Below are 24,781 nucleotides of genomic sequence, written 5' to 3' on the forward strand. Positions count from 1 at the left end.
GGAAGGGGGCCGCGGAAGCTGAGCTTTGCCCAGCCAGATTCCTCCGAAGGCGCGGACCACCAGCCACCCTGGCTGAATGACCACAGCTGGCATGTGGCATTTCAACAGCACTGCTGGTGGCCTGGGGACGCAAAGGTGTCTCAGCCTGACACTCCCCGAGCTTCTGAACAGAAATGACAGCCTACAGTCCCCTCCCTCAGTTAAGGGGGCCGGTGCTCGGGCAGGGCCAGGAGTCAGGGCTCCCAGGCTCGGGCTGACTTGCCATCGTCCCCTGCCCCAGGGATAAGCCAGCGTCCGCGCTTTGGCCGGTGACGTTCGCTACCGCAGAGACCTCAGCAGAGTCAAGCCTCTGTTTTTCCAGGGGGAGTGATGACTTTGTAAGGCTCTTTAAGGACGCGGCAGTGGAGACCCTCACATGTCTTCAGCACAGGACACGGGAGACAGTGCTCTCAGCCGTCCAGCTGCGGGGCGATGCTCCGCAAGGGCCCAGAGTCTCTGTGGAGGCGACAAGGGCTGCTCTGAGACCACCAGCACCCCGGAGGCCCTTCCTGGACAAGGTCTGGGCCAGAAGAACAGAGGTGAAGAGTCCGCCTGGAACGCCCCCGACCCCCTTCACAACCACTCTCTGCCTGACTCGGTCCTGGGAGCCAACAGCACTCACTGCCCCGGAGGTCCCCACCCCCGCCAGCGCCTACGATTCCTTCCTCTGTCTCGCCGCCGCCCCCCCGCCCCCACCGCCAGCCCTGAGCTGCCTCTGGGGCGCTTGTGATAACCAGGCTGTATCGCTGGTTTGCTTTCTGGACGTCTTTTGTAACTGAGCCTAGAGCACCCGTCCCGGCGCCCAGCACAGTCCCGACAAGTGTTCGGTGGATGAATGAGCGATGCCGGGTCAGTGAACGTGGCACCTTCAATCCTCGCTCCACCTGAAATCCCACCTCCCAGCCCAAACCCCTCCTAGCCCTTTTCCACGGGCTGTTCTCGTGAACACAGACCCCAGGCAGAGCCAGAAGCCAGTCCCCCGAGCAGCCCTAAGCCACCCACTGACCCATCGCCCAGCTGCCTCCGCAGAGCCTTTCCTCCCCTGAACCCCCTCTAGCCTCTCCCTTTTCTGGCCTCTCCTTCGGAAACACCTTTTTCCTGCCCTCAGGCTGCTGTGTTTCCTGCCCAGGAAGAGGGCCTCTGGATCGGAGAGCGCTATTTATAGCAGACCTCCCTCCTTCCAGGCCTCACTAGGTGAGGGTCAGTGGCCCAGGGCTACGCACAGAAGATGCCCAGGGCTTGCCAGGGTCCAACCACCATAGGAAGGAAGGGGCAGGTCCAAGAGGGAGCGTCCTCTGATGTTCAGACCGGCCCCCTGCCCAACCTCCCCATACCTGCCAGGGACCCCACTGCTCTCCCAGGTTCCCAGACTTGAAAACTCAGAACCGCAGAGGCAAAGACTTACAGGATTTAGATCTGGAGAAGAAGCTAGAGACTAAACTTGATGAGGAAATGGAGACTCAGAGAGGGGAGGGAATTTGAACAAGGGCCCAGGACGTTAAAGCAGGTCCTCCAGCCCAAATCACCCCTGGCACTGGCCTTACATGACACAGCTACAAAGGCATTGGTACGCGTCGCCTCATTCCACGTCAGGAGGCAGGTGGTATGTGAGCGGCTGAACTGCGTCATCAGGAGAAGATCGTTGAAGGCGGGTGGTGGTGGGATGAACCGGGAGGCTGGGATTGACATGGACACACTAATATGTATAAAACAGATAACTAATAAGGACCTGCTGTATAAAAAAATAAATAAAATAAAATTCAAAAAAAAAGAAAAGATTGTTGAAATACTAACCCGCAGTGTCTCAGAACGTGCCCTTATTTGGAAATAGGGTCTCTGCAGATGTAATTCATTAAGACAAGGTCACACTCAAGTAGAGTTGCCCTTATAAGCGGGGTGCCCTCGTACCTAAGTAGAGGGAAATCTGGACACAGATGCACATGAGGACCCCACAGGGAGGAGGTGGCCACGTGGTGACAGAGGCAAAGGCCGACGTGATGCGTCGACCAGCTGAGGGACACCAAGGACGGCTGGCAACTCGGGAGGCCGGGAGAAGCAAGGAAGGACCCCCCAGCACAGGTCTGCGGGGAGCACAGCCCTGCCGACACCTGGAGTCCAGACTCGCAGCTCCAGAAACCGAGACAGTAAATCTCTGTCGTTTTAGGCCACCCCGTTCGTGGCACTTTGCGATGACAGGTCCAGCAAGCTGACACAAGGGGCCGGTCCTCTTGGGCAGACGAGGACGCTGAGGCTGGGGCAAGTCAAGTGCATCCCCCGGGTCCAGGCTCAGGGCAGCAGGCTCGCTGCCTCTCCATCCTGGTCCTTCCCGTGTGCAACTCACTGCGGCCTGCTGCTTCCCACCGGCTCTCGCCGCCTTCCTGCAGGGCTGCCCTCGCCGACTGTGACAGCAGATGTGCCGGCTGGCTCTCCCTCCCTAACCACCCGTCCACTCAGAACCTCTCCTGGGAGCCCACCGTGCGCCAGGCTCGGAGCACGTGCTGGGGTCCCTCCAGAGACCAGAGCCGAGCTGGGGCTCCGGACACCGGGTCAGACGCCCTCTCGGACCTCGGGTGTCTCCCCACCGGCTTGGCGCCACCAGTGGGGCCGGATGCCCCAGCTGGTCCATGATCTGAACCTTCCAGGAGGGAAGGTGGCTCCCAGCCCACGAAGGAAAGAAGCGGCACCAGGGCCACGCACAGGGAGGCACGAAACGGGATGTGGTCTCGGCACAAGGAAGACGACACCGCCAACCTCAAAGGCCTCCAGCACATCTTCACTCTCAAAACCCCAGCAGAGATCCTGGTGATGCGGGAAGATGTGGCTCCTGGAACGGGAAAAGCGTTGGAAGCTTCCGCCAGAAACAAACCGGTTCGTCGCCACGGCAGGAATTAAAAGGAGCAAAGTGGAAGCTTCCCCGTAGTGTGTTGAGCGAAGGGAGTCAGACACACAACAGAACCCACTACGTGACCCACGTACGTGAAGTTCAAGAACGGGCACCACGAATCTGTGGCGATAAAAATCTGAACAGTGAAACAATGGTGGGAGAGGTGTCCTGACCAGGAGGGACAGGAGGAAACTGGGCTGATGGAAATGTTCTATATCTGGACTGGGGTGTGGTTACCAAGGTACGTTCATTTGTTAAAAACACATGAGACGGAACACTTAACGGTTTGTGTTATTTCACTGTTTGTAAATCATACCCCAATTAAAATACAACAGAATAGGGGGAAAAGAAGGAGAAAAGGGTTCCTTCCCTCTGGGTTGGAGGGAAAGGCCAGCCCAGGGCCCAGAGCATGGGGGGGCGCCGTGGACGGTGAGGGGAAGAGTTTTCTTCGACTGCTTTCCAGGCTGGAGTCTCGCTCGGGCTCTGCTCAGCCCGCGGCCAGCCTGAGGCGCCAGCCACCTTCACTGCACAGAGGCGGGTGGACGCGGACAGAGTAGAAGGCCCCCCCTCCCCGCCCCGTCCACGGGCTGCTGAGCACGGCTCTCCCCCCTCATAAATCAGGCCCTCCTTCCGCCTGAGGCATCCAGGCTGAGCCCTCCCTGGTGTCCTGCTGCCATGGCGACCGCCCCAGCCTGGATCTGGGCTCCGGGGGCTCGAGCTCATCCTTTCAAATCTCCCACCTTCCCATATACTCTGCCTCGTCCACACCTGCGACCTCTCCTCCCGACGCCGCGGCTGTGTGCGACGCCCTGGAAACACAGCCTGGGCCAGCGATGGGCAGGCTCTGCTGAAAGAGCCCCAGGTCGCTCCACACCCCCTGCCCCCCCACAGAGGCCTGCAGCCTGGAGCCCACCGGGGCCCAGAGAGATCACACATCTCAGAGCCGCACGTCTCCCCCCTCCCCGTCTGGCCCTGGCAGGGAAGCTTCTCCCCGTCCGGCATACGAACACCCCTTTGGGGATCAATCCACCCAGAAGTGTGGTCTGCGGGACCGGGGCACTGAGTGCTCGCGGCCTCCTCGCTTTGCCCTGTCACTGGCCCAGTTCACCCTCCGAGGCCCACATGGGGCGGCCACAGGGGCAGCGTGGGGCGTCCGACGACAGTGACCAGCGCCCGCTCCAGCCGGGCAGCTCCTGACACACTAACCCTAGGACGACTCTCGCCATTCCGTGCGGTAGCAGTGACGGTCCCCATCTTACAGTCGCCGGAGCCCGGCTCAGACGGACCCCCATCTCCCACCGCAGAGGCCCCAGGAGCAGCTGAGGACCCAGGAGGTGGCCTCTCACCCGCCAGGGAGAGTCAGGACCGGGGCTCCCCTTGGCAGGAGAGAGGGACGGACACCCACGGCCACCTGGCCCTCAGCTACGAACAACCCACCCCCTCCCCTCGAGGCATCAGTGAGCAAGGATTTCCTGAGCCTGACTCCCCGCCGGGACCCAGCCAGGCCACCTCCAGCTCGAAGGCCAGCCCAGCGTGGCCCAGCGGGCTTTCCTCTGCCCTGGGCGGCCTCTCGCAGACACATCGGCCCGCCAGCCCCCGCCCGGATCCCAGACACAGGGCTTTGTCTGCGCTGGACATGGTGCCAGAGAGTCCCGGGCCCTCTGGCCAGCTCAGCAGGGCCTTCCCGCCCTCTTCCCACAACTACTCCAACCCTGCGGCCACGTTCTGGGCTCCCCTAGTGGCCAAGGCCAGCAAGAGGAAGCGGTGGGATGACTCAGGGGTGACGTGGCCTCCAGAGACGTGCCCCTGTGATGACATCTGGTAGGGAGATGGGTAACGGCGGGGAGGTCTGGATTCACGGGAGATACGGACCTCGGGAGGGGCCGGTGTGTCAGCTCCAGACCAGCTAACAAGCCAAAGAGTCTCAGTGTATTGACAGAAGAACACAGGCTAAATTCGTGCAAAAGGGTTATTTTCAACTCTGAGGAGAAAATGAGAAACAGAACTGAAAACATAACACTTTGACAGTGTTCCTTGGACTAAGTGGGTAAAATTTGTAGGAGTGATGAAATCGGCACCCAGGGAGCCTCTGCTACTAGTGCTTTGGGGGGTTACCCACACAGCCGGGGATGATACACTGGTAACTCGACTCCCTGTTCTGCCACCTTTAGACAATATCTGCCGTTACCCGACAAAATAGTAGAAAATAAGAATCTCTCTCTTTCTCCTTCTCTTCCCCCCAATATTTTATTTTCATTCCTTTTATCGGTTATTTCCCACCTATAACCTTGAGTTTTGTTTTCTTGTTTTAGGACGCTTGGACGACTCTCTTGAACCCCCAGCTGGATAAGACGAGAGCACTGGAGAAGCTCCTGGCCGCTCCCCTTCTCCCTCCCCTCGGTCACATCCGCTTGATTCCCCTTTGCCCAGCGACCAGCAGTCACACTGAACTTGCTTCAAAAGGAATGCAGGTCACTTATGGTGTTTGGACGACGGGAGTGTGGTTTATACCAGCCTTGGAGGCTCCCAATCTCACTTTCCTCGTCTGTAAAATGGGGACAGCATGGCAGGTCCTAAGGCCTCACAAGACAAGATGGCTTTCTGTAAGTAAGATCACACGGCATGCAGCCTGGGATGGTCATGACGGCTCACATTGGTGGGGCCGCTGGGATAACTCTCTGAACCTCAGTTTCTTCACCAGTGAAATGGGGAGAAGATGAGTGCCCGTCTCGCTAAGAGGTTGTAAAGACTAAATGAAATCATAAGAATCAAAGTGCTTTGCAAAACTCAGGGCATCCCTGTCCCAATTTAAGGGGTCATGACACAGTCCCCTCTTTCGGGAGATAAAACTGCAGCGCAGGCCCCAGCACACCAGGCGGAGGGGAAATGCACAGCTCCCTAGAGGGCATCTGGGGAACAACTGGGAAATCTGAATGTGGCCCATTTGTTACATATAATAACGCTATTAAATTCACTATCATCGGGTGTGATTGTGGGGCTAGAAGTCCTCGGTCTCAGGAAATGCAGGGCAATCGTTAAGGGTTAAATACCACCATCTCAGCAAGTTATTTTCAAACGGCTCGGGAAAGTGTTATTATATATACACTGATGCGGATAAATGGGGAGAGAGAGACACAGCATCGGAGCAAAACGTTACCAATCAGAGAACCCAGTCACTGTCCTATCACTCGCCTTCTCTACTGATATGACATTTTTTCAAAATAAAACATCACAGGGAAAAAACTTTCCACGTCGGAAGCACCCTAACTGTCGTGGCGCCTTTCCTGTCCCCAGGGAAGCAGGGGCGGGCCCTGACCCCACAGCTGCCACCACCCCCCCCCCGAGTGCGTGCGTGGCATGGGGGTGCTGGGGAGGGCCCAGGGACTCGCAGAACCACCCCAGACGAGGGCCGGGCGGGCAGCTGCTGGTCCCGGCCCGGGGCGTCAGCTGTCTCCTTTGTTAAAGGAGAGCAGACAGACAGTTGGCATCTTAGCAGTACCTGGAGCCCAGCCTCCTGCCCAGTCAACTCAACCATCTGCACCAATGAGCTTGGCAAATTCTACACGCTGCTCCAAGTCTGCAGAAAGCTAGGGGACACCAAAAGAACACGAGGCAACACAGACAGCAAAGGGCAAAAGACGCCACCAGACTCTCCCTGCTTTACGCCTTATCCCGTGTCCCCAGCTGGACAGCCAGCTCGCAGGCTCTGGGGGGCGATCCACACGTCAGAAAGAGAGCTGCCTTCCCAGCTGATGGCAGGCATCTGCCGACGTGCAGGGAGCTCGGGACTGGAGAGCCGTCCTCTGTTCGGATGGAGATGGACCCCGGCTTGTCCTAAGGGTGATTAGTGCAACGAGGAGGGTGAGGGGAATCTCACCCTGACCGTCCCTGGACCAGGGCAGGCTCCACGGGCTCACGTGACCCAATCGCTCTCCGAGTGGATTTCCCAACCTGGCCGGATCACGGGAATCGCTGTGATGGGAGGGGGAGTGGTGGAAGGGTGGAGATCAGGCGCCTGGGGAACAGTGTCTTAGGAGTGAGGCATTTTCATTCAGCTCTCCCTGGGGAAGAAGTGGCGTCTCCACCAGGCGCTCTGGAGGCCCAGGTCCCACAGACAGCACGGAGGCCAGGGGGGAGAATAGGATTCCAGTCGCTAATATGTGTGGAACATTCATCACGGGCTGAGGACTTTGCATGCAAAGTCAAGACCTGAACCTTGACTCCCAGCCTGCCTCGATTCATGGTCCAGATTCTTACTATGACATCATCCGTCTTCCCAGAAGACACTTGAGACCATACCCAGTGAGGACGATCTGAAGGAAACAGGGCAGAGGAGGAGCCCGGGCAGCGCGTGGCATCTGCTTCCAGACCCTGAAAGGCTGTCACCGTGTGGGGCAACAGCACTTGCTCTGCGTGGGTTATTGCTAGCCCCCCACTTTATTTGGGGGTGCATTTGGTGAAGCCCATTCACCTTTGGTATCTTCACCAGAGGCAGTCACACCCACGAAAGATAAACCCAGGAGGAACCCTGAAGGACAGAGCATTCACATACAGAACCAGATGGTTTCAGCACACAGCCGTGGGGGGTCCCCAGCCAGAGGACCCTGGAGGGGATGGTTTAGAGGCGCCTGTGGTACCTGGAAAGCAAACATGGGGCTTCGTGACATGGTTCTTTCCAACTTTGAAAGTTCAGTTCTACAGAAGTTGGCATGTATTCTATTTACAAATGGATTTTAAAGTCGGGGAGGGATGTAAGGTGGGTCAGTTTTACTGTCCAGATGGGGAGGGAGTTGCGTCACCGAACGCGGTGACCAGCCAAGGGTTCCAGGGAGGAAATCAGCTCAGCCACCGAGCGGCCGTAACCCTCACCGTGCCTCAGAGTCACGGAGGCAGCTGCGTCCAACCAAGGGAAGCCGACACTCTGGGGCTGGGCCCAGGGACCCGTCCGTCCCGGTCAAAGCTCCCCAGTGAGGCCAACGGGCCGTCAAGATGGAACCACTGAGCTGGAAAAGGCAGCTCACGCTGGGGTGGCCTTGGTGCCCTCCGACCCCATGAAGACCCGGAGTCAGTTCACGTCTGCACCTGGGTCAGCTCACGTCTACACCTGGGTCAGTTCATGTCTACACCTGGGTCACTTCATGTCTATATCTGGGTCAGCTCACGTCAACACCTGGGTAAGCCCATGTCTACACCTAGTGAGCTCATGTCTACACCTAGTGAGCTCACGTCTACACCTGGGTCACTTCATGTCTATATCTGGGTCAGCTCACGTCCACACCTGGGTAAGCCCATGTCTACACCTAGTGAGCTCATGTCTACACCCGGGTCACTTCACGTCTATATCTGGGTCAGCTCATGTCCACACCTGGGTCAGTTCATGACTACACCTGGATCAGCTCACGTCTACACCTGGGTCAGTTCATGACTACACCTGGATCAGCTCACGTCTACACTTGGGTCAGCTCATGTCTACACCTGGGCTTGTCAAATGTCTCTGACACAGGGGCAGTGGTTGAGCGAGTGTTTAAGTCAAAAAGATCTGAATCAAAATCCCTCTAAGATGTTCCCTTTGGACACGGGGTGAGGTCCTTTAATCCTTCAATGCCTCAAAGTCCTGACTTTTCTAGTTATTACAAAGTTTTCACAAATTCATGGACATAGAAAGCAGGATGGTGGTTGCCAGGGGTTGGGGAGTGGGCAGAAGACGAAGAGTTACTGCTTACTGGGGACAGAGTTCTAGTCTGGAAAGATGGAAAAGTTCTAGAGACGGATGGTGACAATAGTTACACAATAATGTACTTAATGCCACTGAACCGTACACTTAAAAGTGATTAAAATGGTCAATTTTATGCTATATGTATTTAACCACAATAAAAATTTTTAAATGTTTAAAGTACAATAACTATAAAGAAAACTATAATAAACATGTACCCACCCACCCAACTACAGAATGTTAGCACTTTGTCAAATTTTCTTCAGTTCTTTAAATAAAAGAATGAAATTTTGCATATTTTTTTAAAAAAAAAGCTTTCAGAGGGATTTTTTTCAGGAATTCAAAGGTACTTCAACATAAGAAAATCAATGTAATTATCAAAACACATGATGAACTCAACTGACACAGAAAAAAAGCATCTGACAAAATCCAACACACTTGCATGATAAAATACACTTAGAAAAGTTGGATTAGAAGGGATTTCTTCAACATGATGAAGAGCATTTATGAAAAACCCACAGCAGACATTCTACTCAGCGCTGAAGACTGAAAGCTTTCCCTCTAAGATCAGGGGCCAGACAGGGCTGCCTGCTCTCACCAGCCGCTCAACGCTGGATGGGAGGTTCCAGCCAGAGCAGTTAGGGAAGAAAGAGCAGTTAAAAGCCATCTGCACTGGAAAAGAAGGAGTAAAATTATCTCTGTTCACAGTTGACATGACCCTGCATATGGAAAATCCCAAAGAATCCACCCATACAAAAGCCAAAAGAGCTAATAAACAAATGTTTCAGGCGACAAGACCAGCACACAAAAATCAATTGTGTTTCTACACACCAGCAGTGGACAATCCAAAAAAGAAACGGAGAAAACGATCCCACTCAGGAAAGCTTTCAGAGCGTCGGAGGACTGGGCATCGGAAGGGTCTCAGGGCCCCTTGAAGCGGGAACATCTCGTTACTAATGGGCCTTGGTGGCGGAGCGTGCATCAGCGAGCACCTTTAGTTTTTCGTGTGTGTTAGCGCGTCTCTTACTAGAATCAAGGAGAGCAAACAGGTCTGATGGGGATGATGGTCTGTGCAAGAGAAACGGAACCACAGCCGCAAGCAGGCCAGAGTGACCTGGGGCTCAGCCTTCTTGCCTCCCTTCACATCTCAAGAACCACAGGAAGCTGGCAAGCAAAACCCCAGGCCCCCTGGAGGAAATCAGGCCTGAGTCAGCCTTCCCAGGAGGGGGAGGGAACAGACGAGGCCCAGGAAACTGTTTACGTAGGGGGGGTGTTTTCCACTTGAAAAGTTGGTGGGTTTTTTTTTTTTAAAGTTGAAGAAGGAACTAGAAGTGGTTTTTTTGGTTTGTTTGTTTGTTTTTGAGGTACGCGGGCCTCTCACCGCTGTGGCCTCTCCCACTGCGGAGCACAGGCTCCGGACGCGCAGGCTCAGCGGCCATGGCTCACGGGCCCAGCCGCTCCGCGTCATGTGGGATCTTCCCGGACCGGGGCACGAACCCGCGTCCCCTGCATGGGCAGGCGGACTCTCAACCACTGCGCCACCAGGGAAGCCCCAGGAGTGTTTTTAACGATTGTTTTGTGACTCGGGGCCAGAATGATGGAGTGTTTGTCAAGGATAGACACATTTCTCAGTTCTCCGTGGTCCCTAGACTCTAAGAGCTGGTGGTTGGTTCCATGACACAGACGCTCTCCGTCCCCCTTGTTTCTGTTCCTCTCTCTTGCCAACAGCTATGGAACATCTTCTGAGATCTACGGATGGCAATACTAGGAAGAGAAGCATTCTGATGCACGGAAGTGATTGGCTGAAAGGGAAGGAGCCCTAGACCGGGAGCCAGAAGCCCCGCGTTCCAGGCTGGCTTCCGCAGCCCCAGCTGTGCAGCTCTGAGCCCCTCCACTCCCTCCTGTAGGCCTTGATTCCCCGCTGTAAAGGGGAGGGCAGGGCAGGGGCTGGGAGGCGAGACCTCTTTAGACTAGTGCTTCTAAAGGCCAAACCCTTTCAGAATTCAAAAGAACTTTAAAAGAAAAGGGAAGTGACATTGATGGGAAATGGAAAGATGAAAAGAGAGACAAGTTTTAAAAGATGGACAAGAGCTGTTTCTTCTCTAGGCCATTCTTTCCTACTGGGCCAAAGCTGGGCTAATACCAGAGGCTCCCAAGGACTCAGGAGGGGGCCAGGTTTGGGAAGGGAAGGAAAAACAGCATTGCTGTTCTCAGTTTGCTCAGGCCAGGACTTCCCAAGGAGATCCCAGAAAAGGCCTGCATGCTTAAAGCTTGCCCACCTGTGAACAAATCCACCTCGTTATGGACCAGGTTTGCAGGGGAAAAGGGGGGTGGGGGGATGGTGGTGGAGGCAAATCACACGACTCCCAAAGAAAGACATAAATAAGAATAAATGGGCACCGGAGTTGGATGGGAGACCTCTGGGTGGGACCCAAATTTTTTTTTCCCAATTGTATTAATTTGGCAAACATTTGAAAGATGCCTGCTGAGCGCTGGGCGTGGTCAGACAGGACAGCGGGCAGGAAGGCCTTCACAGGGAGATAAAAACACAAAGCAGAATGGAAACCTGCCCCGGGGGAGTTCAGAGTAGGGGCTCTTCCCTCTAAACCTGGGGAGCTCGGGGAAACAGACCCTAGAGGCTGCAGCACAGATCAGAAAAGCCTTGGTCATTCTCTCCTGCTCCATGGTACACAAGTAAGGAACGACCTGCTCTCGGGTCATCCAGGAAGTGAGCAACACAGGCTGATACGGAGCTACAAACTGATCAGCAACTTTCCCCTAGAAACCACTGGTAAAAGCACGGACCGCTGTAAAGCTCATCTCGGGCGAGGAAACGCACAATCACTGCGATTCCCCGTCTCATTTTCCCAGTTTAATCCCAAAGACACACAAACCCAAATTCAAAGCAGGATACAAAAAATTCATAAGCAGGCTGGAGTCCTCTGTGTCTTTGGCCTGAAGGGAGCCCAGGTCTACCTAGTGGCAGCTCCGCCTACTAGGGGGAGGGTTCTTTGTGTGAAGTCCTGCAGCCCCGTTATAAGAGTCGCAGGGGACGCCGCGTAGGGGAACAAAACGCAGGCAGGATGCAAACCCAGGCAGACCCTCTACTTCTGCAGCGCGAACAAGGCCGCAGGCTTCTCAGCTTGAATTTGAACGAGCCAATGGTGTGCCAACCACTGAAACGGGAAGCCAGATAAACAGCACATTATCGAGGGGGATCCGGCGCGTCCCAGAAGCCGGCGCCAGCTGCGCCCTGGGCTGTCTTAACAAAGTCCCATTGACTCACCAGCTGATGTTCCCATGTTGGGCTCGGGGACAAGGAACCCTGTCTGCAGCGTGGACGTCAGAGCTGCACACCATCCCCACCGCCCCCACTCACGCCTCCCCGATCCTGCCTCCCCTCTCTGCCCCCTGCAGACCTGGCCAGTTCTTTATCTTCCGACCAGTTTCTGTCGGCTGTGAGAATAGAAGGGACCCCAGGGCCCAAGCACCGGGGACTCGTAGGTGAGCTCCCAGAGCGGCCACCCTCTCTTTTTCCCTCCCTCCCAGCTGCTCCGGGAAGCTTTCTCAGGCGTGCCAGGAGGACAGCCTCCGGGCCCGTGCGATGCTTCTCGGTGCATCCGGGGGCCAGAGAACGTTTTCTGGAACAGTGCGCCAAGGTCACCTGCCCAGCTGTTCAGCTCGCTCCGCTGGGGTGGGAGGAGAAGATGTGGGCAGGGTGTGTGTGTGTGTGTGTGTGTAATGTAGCCCTCGGTGTCTCTAATCAGAGGATCTCAACACACTTTCAACAGCAAGGCAAGGGAAACCGAGGCTCCGAAAGGTTGAACTTGGGTGGCCCATGGTGAGTCAACTCCTGGACCAGACGCGCAGCCCCGCGTGGACGCTCACCCTCCCGCGGGCGCAAGCTCACCCCCCGGCGCTCGGGCCCTCCTGCCCTGCAGAACCCGCCAGCCCCGTCCCTCAAAGCGGGGAGCATCAGACTCGAACCCACCCCGCGACCGCCAGGTCCCTGAGCGGGCCACTTACCCGCGCGCCTGCGCCCCGGGGCCCCGGGTCCACGCATCCCGACGGCGCCGGCCAGGCCCACGGCGCGAGGAGAAAGTTCTCTGGCTCCCGCGCTGGTCGGCTTCCCCCGGAGTCTCGGCGTCCGCGCTCCGGTCGCGGGTGGCACTAGGGCCGCCGCCGGCCCGGGCCCCACGACGCGGAGTGAGGCGGCATCCCGAACAAAGTGCGTCCCCCGCCGGGCGCGGGGCGGAGCCTGGTGACCCGCTGCCCCGGGCACACGCCGGCCGCCTCCCCGGGCCGGGGGCGGAGGCTGCGCCGCCGAGCGCCCCGCTCCCCCCGCGCTGTGCCAGTTGAGCCCGCAGAGGGGCGGAGGCGCCGGGCCCTTCCAGACTTTGTCATTGGAAAGCTATTCCCGTAACCCTTTCCTGCCTTCGCCTTCCGTCCCGCCTCCGCGGCCGCAGAAAGGCGGAGCTGGGTGGCGGGGCAGGAAGCCTCCGCACAATCAAGCGTTTCCTCGGCCGGGACCCGCCGCTTCCAGGCCCGGCCCCACCCCCACGCGCCCTCGGGCTGCCGCCGGCCGGCACTTCTTAGGAGCGCGGACAGAGGGGTCGGCCGGGCCTTCCCACCCCCTTCCGCCCGCGCCCCCTTCCTTCCTCTCTGTTCTGTTCCGCTTTCTGGGCTGGGACGCGGATGCAGAGGGGAGGGGAGACCCCAGAAGGGCCGGGCATATAGTAGGTGCTCAGTAAAATGCGTGGGGCTTTGCCCGACCTCGCGACCCTGCCACGGGCCCTTTCTCCTTCTACGGCCTGGGAGGGGGAGGAGGGAGGGGGAGAAGAAACGACCAGACCCAGAGAGAGGGGCTGGAAGTGGGGCCTCGGCCAGAACCTAGTGCAGCCTGGGCAGTGCGGCCTCCACTGACCCTGCCTCCCGGGACAGGGCAGAGGAGGTCAGGTGCCTGGGCTTCTGGAGCAGGCTTCGAGCTCCGGGAGAAAGGCGGCAGTGCGACCAAGGACCCACCAGATTGGGACCAGAGGCGTCGCCAGCTCCAGTCAGCAAACATGATTGATTATTTCCGGGGCCAACTCCCTGGGAGGTTTCCCAAAGTTTCACCAGCAACGGGTCAACCAGAGGGAAGCAGGGTCAGCAGAGTCCTGCCCACCCCCGTCCAGTCAGTCAGTCGGGTCACAGTGGCTGGGGACCTGAGGGAGTGATAAAGGGACACTAGACAGTGGACAAGCAGTGGCGTTGAGGAAGTTCCCAACTAACCAGGGAGAAGGGTTTCTATATGGGAATAACCTGCCTTTTCTTTGCGGGGGAGGGGCTATCTCAGAGGGACACAGGGGGCGAGTCCTTGCCCTGTGGGTACAGTGGCTGGAAGTGTGGGCTCGAAGGCAGATTGCCTGGGTTCATATCCTGGATCTGCTTCTCATCAGCCATGGGAACCAGAACGGATTCTTTAACCTCTGACCATTTCGGTTTCTTCATCTGTAAACTGGGGTGATGACAGTTGCCATCTCCCACGATTGTTGGTGAGAGTAAGTGTGCTAATCTAGGCGGCACACTCAGAATAGTGCCTGCGCTACTCGGTAAACATCAATTATTATTTTGATCCCTGAGTCATGCAACCCTGCATCCAGTGTGTCATTCAGCCATGTGCTAACTGGAATCTCTCTCGCTTTTCACAGCCTCCTCGGCCTGCTAAGGGGAGCCTGGTCCTCTCGGAAGAAGCACTGTCCTTTCTCGAGGGCCCATAGGGTGGGCCAGCTGAGTTCCTCACCTCCTCGGTCTAGGGACCAAGGATTACACAGCAGGCTTGCAAAGCAGTTTCAGAGACTGAACTGCCCTCTGGTCCACGGTGAGGCTGCACACGGGGCCCCACCCATACTGGTAATGGCAGGAAGGTGCTGTTCCTTGGGTGCTGAATGGGGAAGAAGGCTAAAGCCATGGTTTTCTTTTTCTAATTTATTTATTTATTGGCTGCGTTGGGTCTTTGTTGCTGCACGAGGGCTTTCTCTAGTTGCGGCGAGCGGGGGCCACTCTCTGTTGCAGTGCACGGGCTTCTCAAAGCAGTGGCTTCTCTTGTTGCGGAGCACGGGCTCTAGGCCCGTGGTCTTCAGAAGTTGTGGTGCGCGGGCTCAGTAGTTGTGGCTCGCGGGCTCTAGAGCGCAGGCTCAGTAGTTGTGGCGCATAGGCTTAGTTGCTCCGCGGCATGTGGGATCTTCCCAGACCAGGGCTCGAACCCGTGTCCCCTGCATTGGCAGGCGGATTCTTAACCACTGCGCCATCAGGGAAGTCCCAAGCCATGGTTTTGTAAGGGTTAAATCTCTTCCTCCGTGAGATCAGTATTTCTCTCCCATTCATGAATGGCTGATCACACCAGTCCCCCGACCCTGCTCCAAATGTCCCAGTCACAGACCTGCAGCAGTGAAGTGTGTCTGGATAAACACGCTGGCATATGGACAGGTAGGGGGGTGGGCAGGGGATGAACAGACCAGCTCTAGTTGTGCTGAAGGGCAGAGGCAGGGACAGCTCCTGAGAGACAAGGTGGTGGGACAGGGCGGCAGAGAGAAGCCACAGTGACCGTGGACGCAGGGCCGCCTGGGTGGGAAGTAGGGTCCCCCCGCAGCCCAGGAGAGGCCTCTGCCAAGTGCCTGCCTGTGAGCAGTTTTCCTCCGAACACAGCGATGACTCTGTTGCTCTAAATCAAGCAAATGGCTTTTCCTTAAATATGAAAATCAATAAGAAGTAAAGGCAAGGGCCTGGCCACCGGGAGAGGAGATTGGAGGCGCTGGCCACAAGGGAAACGGTGAGATGCAGGCTCATCCCCCCACCCCACCGCGAGGCGGCCTCCAGGCCCTGCTGCCCCCCCTGTGACTCCTTAAGCCCAACAGCTGCCCCTGGTCCCCTGCTCCATCCACGGCTTAGAGCCCATCCTGAATCAGGGCAGGAGATTGCTAACGAGAGGATTAATGTCAACGTGACAAATAGGTTTTAAAAAATCAGCCCAGGAGCCTGTTGTCACCCCGTGGTCTCAGACCTGGCTTGAGTTGAGATGCTCCGGGAGCCCCAGCTCAGCAGGTAGCATTTCCAGGCCTGGCCTGATTTCCTGGGGCCCCTGCCCATTTCCTGCCCCCTTGAGCTCTGAGGACTGAGACTAATCTGTTTTACGTTTGGGATCCGGGAGTTTGCACTGTCAGAGCTCCCCCATCCCATGTGGCCCGCCAGGGTCTGTCTGCACCTTCCCGCTCCCGTTAGGCGCGCAGAGCCGTCTGTAAGGCAGGGATGGGAGCAAGTACATCACTTTATTTCTTGAGCCTTTAATGAACGTCGTTAGAGGGAGCCTCTGGCTTCCTCCTCGGAAGAACAGTGGAAAAACACTGGGTGTCAGAGGACCCGAGTCCACACTCTGGCGGGGCCCTTGCCGAAGCACATGCTCATCCGTAAGCGGGGTGACACCCAGGGGACACCACCGCCTACCGAGGCCTGGGTGAGCGTTCAGTGAGAGAGCCGAAGAGAAGGTGTGGTAGGTAGTGCTGAGCATTTGCCAGCAGAAGCTCGATTATCAAACAGAAAACACAGCTCAAACCCCGGCCCCACCCCATCCCACCTGCATCCCACATCCCCTCGGGCATGCTCTCCATGTTCGAAACACGCTTTTTTTTTTTTTAACGTCTTTATTGGAGTATAATTGCTTCACAGTGGTGTGTTAGTTTCTGCTGTATAACAAAGTGAATCAGGTATACATATACATATATCCCCATATCTCCTCCCTCTTGCGTCTCCCTCCCACCCTCCCTATCCCACCCCTCTAGGTGGTCACAAAGCACCCAGCTGCTTTCCCTGTGCTATGCGGCTGCTTCCCACTGGCTATCTGTTTTACATTTGGTAGTGTATATGTGTCCATGCCACTCTCTCACTTCGTCCCAGCTTCCCCTTCCCCCTCTCCGTGTCCTCAAGTCCATTCTCTACATCTGCGTCTTTATTCCCGTCCTGCCCCTAGGTTCTTCAGAACCTTTTTTTTTTTTTTAGATTCCATATTATGTGTTAGCATAATGGCCACCATTATGCTATGTTAGAGAAATGTTTTTCTCTTTCTGACTTACTTCACTCTCTATGACAGACTCTAGGTCCATCCACCTCACTACAAATAACTCAAATTTCATTTCTTTTTATGGCTGAGTAATATTCCATTGTATACATGTGCCACATCTTCTTTATCCATTCATCTGTCGATGGACACTTAGGTTGCTTCCATGTCCTGGCTGTTGTAAATAGAGCTGCAATGAACATTTTGGTACATGACTCTTTTTGAATTATGGTTTTCTCAGGGAATATGCCCAGTAGTGGGATTGCTGGGCTGTATGGTAGCTCTATTTTTAGTTTTTTAAGGAACCTCCATACTGTTCTCCATAGTGGATGTATCCATTTACATTACCACCAAAAGTGCAAGAGGGTTCCCTTCTCTCCACACCCTCTCCAGCATTTATTGTAGATGTTTTGATGATGGCCATTCTGACCAGTGTGAGATGATATCTCATTGTAGTTTTGATTTGCATTTCTCTAATGATTAGTGATGTTGAGCATTCTTTCATGTGTTTGTTGGCAGTCTGTATATCTTCTTTGGAGAAATGTCTGTTTAGGTCTTCTGCCCATTTTTGGATTGTGTTGTTTGTTTTTTTGTTATTGAGCTGCATGAGCTGCTTGTAAATTTTGGAGATTAATCCTTTGTCAGTTGCTTCATTTGCAAATATTTTCTCCCATTCTGAGGGTTGTCTTTTCATCTTGTTTATGGTTTCCTTTGCTGTGCAAAAGCTTTGAAGTTTCATTAGGTCCCATTTGTTTGTTTTTATTTCCATTTCTCTAGGAGGTGGGTCAAAAAGGATCTTGCTGTGATTTATGTCATAGAGTGTTCTGCCTGTGTTTTCCTCTAAGAGTTTTATAGTGTCTGGCCTTACATTTAGGTCTTTAATCCATTTTGAGTTTATTTTTGTGTATGGTGTTAGGGAGTGTTCTAATTTCATTCTTTTCCATGTAGCTGTTCAGTTTTCCCAGCACCGCTTACTGAAGAGGCTGTCTTTTCTCCATTGTATATTCTTGCCTCCTTTATCAAAAATAAGGTGACCATACGTGCATGGGTTTATGTCTGGGCTTTCTATCCTGTTCCATTGATCTGTATTTCTGTTTTTTGTGCCATTACCATACTGTCTTGATTACTGTAGCTTTGTAGTATAATCTGAAGTCAGGGAGCCTGATTCCTCCAGCTCCGTTTTTCTTTCTTAAAATTGCTTTGGCTATTCAGGGTCTTTTGTGTTTCCATACAAATTGTGAAATTTTTTGTTCTAGTTCTGTGAAAAATGCCATCGGTGGTTTGAGAAAACTTGCTTTTGAGCGATAGAAATCTGACTGTCTACTAACAACCCTCATCCTCTCTGGCTTGATCCGTTAACCAGCAAGGAGCTTCACGGGAGTGGGTGTGGCAGTTGTCCCCATGTGGCTACCCTGGCCTCAGGGTGCCGGGCCCCTGTGTTGATGGTCTAGACGAGGACCCGGGAGGAACGGTCTGTGAGGAAGAGCTGGCACTGGGCTGCGTGTTTCAGGATAGTGAGGCTTGCCTTATGGGGAAGATGGCTTTTCTCCTTTTCTATCACCAGGAAGTGAGCCGTGCTGATAGTCAGTCATGGTGTTTTTCCAATGATGGCTTTTCCAGAGGGGTGCTTCTGGAAGGGGCCAGCAGGGTAGGAATGGGGTGGGCAGGGAGACATGCTTCCCTTTCGGGAGGCTGGCTCTGGCTGGAGCTGCCCCGAGAAGATAACAGTCCGACTTACAGAGCTCTTGCTGGGTACTGACCGCTAGTCTAAGCCCTTAGCATCCGTCTCATTTTTGTCTCTATTTCGTAGGTGAAGAAATTGAGGTTGAGATCTTGCCTGGGTCCCCAGCCGGTCAGTGCCGGAGCCGGGACTTGCATCCCGGCATCCTGGCACCCAAGGCCACGTGCCCTGGTACCATGCAGATCCGCAGAGGAAAGGGGGGCTTGGAGACCATGTGGGGCCCGGGGAGGGGCTCTGTCACTCAGCAGCTGCTGCACGTTTCTTTCTTTCTCCCTTCTTAACGGCTTTTTTGGAGTATAACTGACATAAAATTCACCCCTTGTAAGTATGCGAGTCCATGATTTGTACCAAAGCTACCGAGTTATGCAGCCGTGACCACGACCAGGTTCTAGAACACGTGCTTCACCCCAGACGCTTCTTTGCTCGGTTGCTTTAATGAGTCTCAACTCCCTTGTCTGTAAAGTGGGAATGACACCGCCTGCCTTGTAGGCCTGTCCCAAGCATCAGATGAGCATGTAAGTGGCGTATGGTAAATGCGTGAGTTATTCCCATTCTGGTCTCTTAGAGTCACTTACATACAGACTTTCAGAGCTGGGTGTGGTCTGGAAGGCTGTCGAATCCCACCCTCTCCTTCAACACATACGAAACCAAGGTGCCAAGAAGGTCAGCAACTCACCGCTAAGGACACGCGGCTCAGGACATGCAGCTTGGTAGTTCCGTGCTCTCTTATCTCCCGCGAGACTTTCCCCTGAGGCACAGGGGAGGTGTCATTGCCACCACCCCCGCTCTTCTGGGGGGCGCCCAGGGCAATGCTGACTGGCAGGCATGGACTGCCGGAGTTTGCTTGTGCAGGACTCTGGCCTTGGAGAGAGAACGCAGTGGGGAAGGCTGGGTGCAGAATCCAGGGACACGGCCCAAGGTGGAGGCCGAGGCAGGAATGTCCACTGTCGGGACAGAGGACGCATTGATTCAAACCACCCACAGGCCAGCCAGCTTCATGGGCACGTGCGCAGTCACACGGGACCCCATGTTTGGTTTAATGCTTTGCTGTTGCCCCCTTCAAATTCTTACCAAGTTTTTAAACAAGGGACTCCACAGTTGTATTTCGCACAGGCCCCCATAAATTGTGTAGCCAGTTTTGCCCACAGGACAGAAAGCAGAGCCCAAGCTTGACTCTCAAGGTCCCGGTAAGGAATAGCATTTCTCCACCCAGAACTTACTTACATGTGAGCTATTTATGTACACAACACGATCGTGGAGTCTTAAAATTGAGCATTAAGAGAAATCAAAGTTGCAAAACAAACAGCACGCTCTGATCCGAGTTATGTCAAAAGATGCCCCACAAAACTATATATTTCTATGTGCATTATACCTGTATGAAAATACGTTTTTAGAGAACTCTGGAAAGTCTCCAGACTGATAGCAGTGGTTACCTCTGGGGAAGAGTCACCCAGGGCGTTGTTAATTCTTTCCGTATGTTTGAGTTGCTGGGGTTTTTTTCATGAGGAGAATGTATTCAGGAATTACATAATGACAGGTAAAATGGTAAGATACTCCTAGTATGTTCCGTGAACATTTTCTTATATCAGTAAATATTCCTTTTTTTTTTGCGGTACGCGGGCCTCTCACTGCTGTGGTCTCTCCCATTGTGGAGCACAGGCTCCGGACGTGCAGGCTCAGCGGCCATGGCTCACGGGCCCAGCCGCTCCGCGGCATGTGGGATCTTCCCGGACCGGGGCACAAACCCGCGTCCCCTGCATCGGCAGGCGGACTCTCAACCACTGCGCCACCAGGGAAGCCCAGTAAATATTCTTAACACCTTAAGAAGTGTCTTGTGGGACTTCCCTGGTGGTCCAGTGGTTCGGACTTGGCGCTTTTCACTGCCGAGGGCCAGGGTTCAATCCCTGACCGGGGTTCTAAGATCCCGCAAGCCACACAGTGTGGCCAAAAAGAGAAAAATTTCTTGAGAAGGAAAAGGAGGGACATGGGGTGGGTGTGGAGACCATCGCCCAGATGGCCCGTGGGTGCTCGGCCTGGCCACCAAGGATCTGGAGGCTGCGGGGTCCACTTTCGTGGCGGGCGGGTGACAGGAGGTATCAGGGGCGTGGGTTGCCAAGTGAACCGGGTGACGAGGTTGTAGAAGTGACTTTGGCTGTGGTGAACAGAGGTGACGGAGGCAGGGGTGCAGGGAATCCCCTCTACGGGAGGAAGGGATGGGGCCCCGGTGTGGGATGTACCAGGAAATGGGGGGTTTCAGGCAGGGCGCCTAGTGGACAGAGGGCAGCTTTGGGGTCAGGGCTGTCGTCAAGCCTCAGATCCACTGCCTCCTCGCCGTGTGCCCAGAACCTGGATCTGTCCCCCGGGAGACAGAGGCTGCTGACCATGCACTCCTGGTGGGGATGTTGGGAGGATTTGATGAGACGACGTCGGTGAATCATTGGACCCAGTGCCCGCCTCAGCCTGGGAGCCCCAAATGTCCCCCCTTCCCTTTAACTGACTGTAGTTTGAGGCACTGAAATGGCCAGAAGTATTTGCATGTATGAAGAGCCTTCTTTCCAGTGCCTCCCTCCCCATTTTCTAGGCGAGCTGCTGGGAGCCTCCTGGGTGCGGCCTGCAGAGGCTGAGCGGAGCCCGCCGGGAGGGGAGAGCAGCTGGCTACGGCCAGAGGGCTGGCAGTGAGACAAGAGGGCCAGTGAGGCTGCTTTGGGCAGCTCGGCCAGGGGTCCCACAGTGGGATCCTGGGAGGGGGATGCTCTATGAGCGCTGATACCAGTTGCCCCACATTTCTCTCCCCCTGGCCCTTTGGGCTCCCCCGCCTCCGGGCTGTCCCCACGGCTGCTGCAGCCTTCTCCGCGGGTGCAGATGTGCCCTGCGGCAGCTGGACCGCCCAGCACCTGTTGCCCGGATCAGCGGCCGTAACTCTACTCCAGGGAAGGCAGGCCAGGTGCCGGGCTTTGCCGGGTCCTCCTTCCTGCAGGCGGAAAGGCGGGGCATCTGCGCGTCCTGGCTGCGCGTGGAGGCCGCCTGGAAAGTGCTGGGCCTAGGGTCTCAGCACAGACTGGACCCTCTTCCAGTCCGGAGCTGCTTCCGGCCATGCAGCTGTCCCCTCGGCCCAGCTGGTTCGCTGGGGGCTCCCACACCGGGGCGGGGAGGCTGGGGAGTGGTGCCAGAGGCAGGGCGCGGGGAAGCGGGGCAGCGGCGTGGACCCGAGGGGTCAGAGGCGACCAGAGCTGGGAGGAGGCGGGCAGTGAGGCCAAGGGCAAGGGTGAGCTAAACTCGCTCCGTGTGGCCTCGGCCGCAGAGATGTCGTTCTGGAGATGCTGGAATGCAGAATCTCCTTCCCAGCTGAGTGTGCGGGGGTGGGGGGGGTGGCGTGGACCAGGCAGGCCTCGTGGGAGCCCGCACAGCCACGCGGACCACCAGCCTTCACGGAGAGCGCGAGCACCCGGCCAGGAACCCCGGGTCTCTGAGAAAAGCTCATGGGGCAAATCCAACACACACATCTCTGACATCCAACCCACACACGGCATTGCACATGTCAATGCACGTGAAAACCTCCCAGGAGAAAACCGGGCAGTGAGTCAGCATCGCTGATGTCTGGGTCACACATCCACTCCCCTGTCCGTTGGTCCTTGAATGAACGTCCCCCTGCCCCCCACTCAGGGAGGGGAGGCTTGAGCCGGCGATGCGCAGAGATGCCGTGGTCCCTACAGGAAGCTGACCTCCAGCTCCCGTGTGCCTGGGCCAGCCAGGACCCATAGCCCCGGTGGCGGGTGGGTGGCCCCAGCCACACGTGGGACACTGCTGACCCCTACTGGCACTTTTCTGCCCATAGCGAGCAGGCAGAACCCTAGGGAGAGTGGAGCGTCGGGAAAACCTCGCCGTCCGTCTGGGAGCGGGTGGGAAGAAATAGCCCAGCTCAGAATCTCCCCCGCGGGGGCTCCTTCGATGAGACCAAGAAGAAGTTAGAATACAACGCAGACCGTGTTTCTGGGAAGAGCGAGGTAGACTGGCAGCACGTCCTCCCAGCCTCTGTGGCTTGGTCAGCTCCTTGCTACCCATTCCCTAGAACCTAAACAGAGAAACCATTAGCAACACTCCACCAGCCAGATTCAACTACTCAACCGGATAAAAAAGGAAAAAAATGAACTTTCCGCTTAATTTCTTGTGGGTCTGATGCACCCTTTGGACCTGGGACTAACGGGATAATTATGGCTTTACTGTCTCCTTTTCCACGAGAGGGGTTGGTGTTACACTCTTTGGGAAACTGCTACCGGGAAAGCTGGCATCTGGAGGATTTGCCTCTGTGGCTAGATATTTTAAAGATCATTTGTACAGCCCAGGGATGTAATTTAAGTCTTCCAGAATCTTTACTGGAATCGTCCCCGGGACCAAAGGAACACCAGACGCCAACAATTCCGACAGAATTAGTGTGGAGGCCCCCGGGAGGAGGGAAGCCACTCCTTTTTAACCCCCTCCTTCTCCTCTGCCCCCCATCCTAGGAGCAGACCAGCGCTCTCCTTCGCTTCGTGGCTAACCTCCTTCGAGGGTGCGTGCGCTCGCTACCACCAACCGCCCGTCACCGTCAGGCCTCCGCTCTGGACACGGCGCTGAGCCGCTCCAGCAAAGGCAGTCGTTGGCCTCTTGAAAGCTAACTCTCAAGCGCACTTTCCATCTCTCATTTTACTCGATCTCTATAGCATCTGACATCTTAACAGTCGTTCATCATTTATTAATTTAAAATTTTATTGTGCAATATTGTAGACATGCCGAAGGTATGGAAACCAATATAGCAAACATACCTGTTGCATCCGTCAAGGTTCTGCAGAGAAACAGAACTAATGGGATATTCATTCATTCGTTTACTGACTTATTGTAAGGAGCTGGCTCAGGCAGTTACGACAGCTAGTCCCGAGTTCTGCCGAGGGCGCTGGCAGCCTGCAGACCCAGGAAAGCCAACGGTTTAGTTCCAGTCTGAGTCTGAAGGCCTGAGAACCGGGTGAGCTGATGGGATAATTCTGGTCTGAAGGCCGGCAGGCTTGAGACCCAGGCAGAAGCCGATGTCCCAGTTTGAAGGCGGTCAGGCAGGAGGGATGCTCTCTTATTCGGGGGAGGGGGGTCACAGCCCCTTTGCTCTATCCAGGTCTTCAGCTGATTGGACAAGGCCCACCCACATTAGGGAGGGCAATTTGGTTTACTCAGTCGACTAAGTTAAATGTTAATCTCATCCAGAAAACACCCAGAATAATTTTGGCCAAATATCTGGGCACCCCGTGGCCCAGTCAAGTGGACACATAAATTTAACCATCACACCTGTGAACACCACACGGTGTAAGAAATAAAGCAGTGCGAGAACGTAGTTTAAGCTCCTCCCCTTTTGAATTTCTCTCTCCCCACAGAGGGGGTACTATTCTGCACTTGGCATTAACCATTCCCATACATCTCTTTATGCTTTTACTATGTTACACACTCTACCTGCACAGACTATTTTAACTAGACATCTGAAATCATACTGTGTGTGTTCCGCAGCTTTCTTTTTGGACTCAGCACATGCTGTCTGGGTCATGGATGTTTCCAGAACTCCTCTGGCTCTCCTGAACTGACCAGATCAGGTGTGACTAGGACACCAGGCACAGTTCTTTCTTTTCTTTCTTTTTTTTTTAAATCTGACTCTGTTCTTCTTCCTTCCTTCCTTTTCTTTTTTCCTTTTTACGCTATGACCAGATACTATCTCAGGCACTGGACATGCAGAAGTTGACCAAGACACAGTTCTGTCCCCAACTGCATGCTCCTCTGTAGCCCTTTGTAGCAAAGGAAGTTTTGTCCGGGACCACGTCTGTGCAGCCCAGACTACGAAGAATCAACCTAATCCTCCTAAGGTAGCATAAAGCTACCCGCAGGGGGCTCAGGTGCTGCCCGCAGGGGGCTCAGGGGATGCCCGCAGGGGGCTCAGGGGATGCCCGCCTGTGCTCTAAAGCGGAAAACACAGACGATGGGCTTTAGCATTCCGCGTCCTGGAGAGAGAGCGGGACCAGTCTTCTGCAGGCTGGGCCCCAGGCTCCGCAGAGAGAGGAGCCGCGGTCCCCTTCCCTTGGGTCTCGGGGCCCAAACGCGGTGCCTCGGGAAGCTTGTTTCCGAGACGTTCGGCTACTGCCAAGGGCCAGCCCCACCCCCATCCCCCTTCCCAGACAGCCACGCTCGACCTCTCCATCCCAGCTCGTCCAGCCTTTGAAGCAGGCTCAGCCGTCCTTCCCTGAAGGCTGGTGGGTGACACGGAGGGTCCTGGGCATCCGGGCCTGCCCCCCACCAGCC

At 55.4% G+C, this 24,781-nt stretch overlaps 1 protein-coding gene across 4 annotated transcripts in view; it reads right to left on the reverse strand.

The window, feature by feature from the left end:
- NAV1 (neuron navigator 1) overlaps nucleotides 1-12,955 on the reverse strand; it is a 211,499-nt gene extending 198,544 nt beyond the window's left edge. For 2 of the 4 annotated variants that reach the window (XM_060126314.1, XM_060126299.1), the window contains exon 1: nucleotides 12,663-12,955. The gene's annotated coding sequence lies outside the window, so the exon portion shown is untranslated. Of the gene's footprint in view, nucleotides 1-1,833; nucleotides 3,110-12,662 lie in introns of those variants that run through there. The other 2 variants (XM_060126324.1, XM_060126307.1) reach the window with 2 other exon arrangements.
- Between the last annotated feature and the right edge of the window lie 11,826 nt (nucleotides 12,956-24,781).

This window comes from Lagenorhynchus albirostris, chromosome 2 (assembly GCF_949774975.1).
Source record: "Lagenorhynchus albirostris chromosome 2, mLagAlb1.1, whole genome shotgun sequence".
NCBI classification, from domain to species: Eukaryota; Metazoa; Chordata; class Mammalia; order Artiodactyla; family Delphinidae; genus Lagenorhynchus; species Lagenorhynchus albirostris.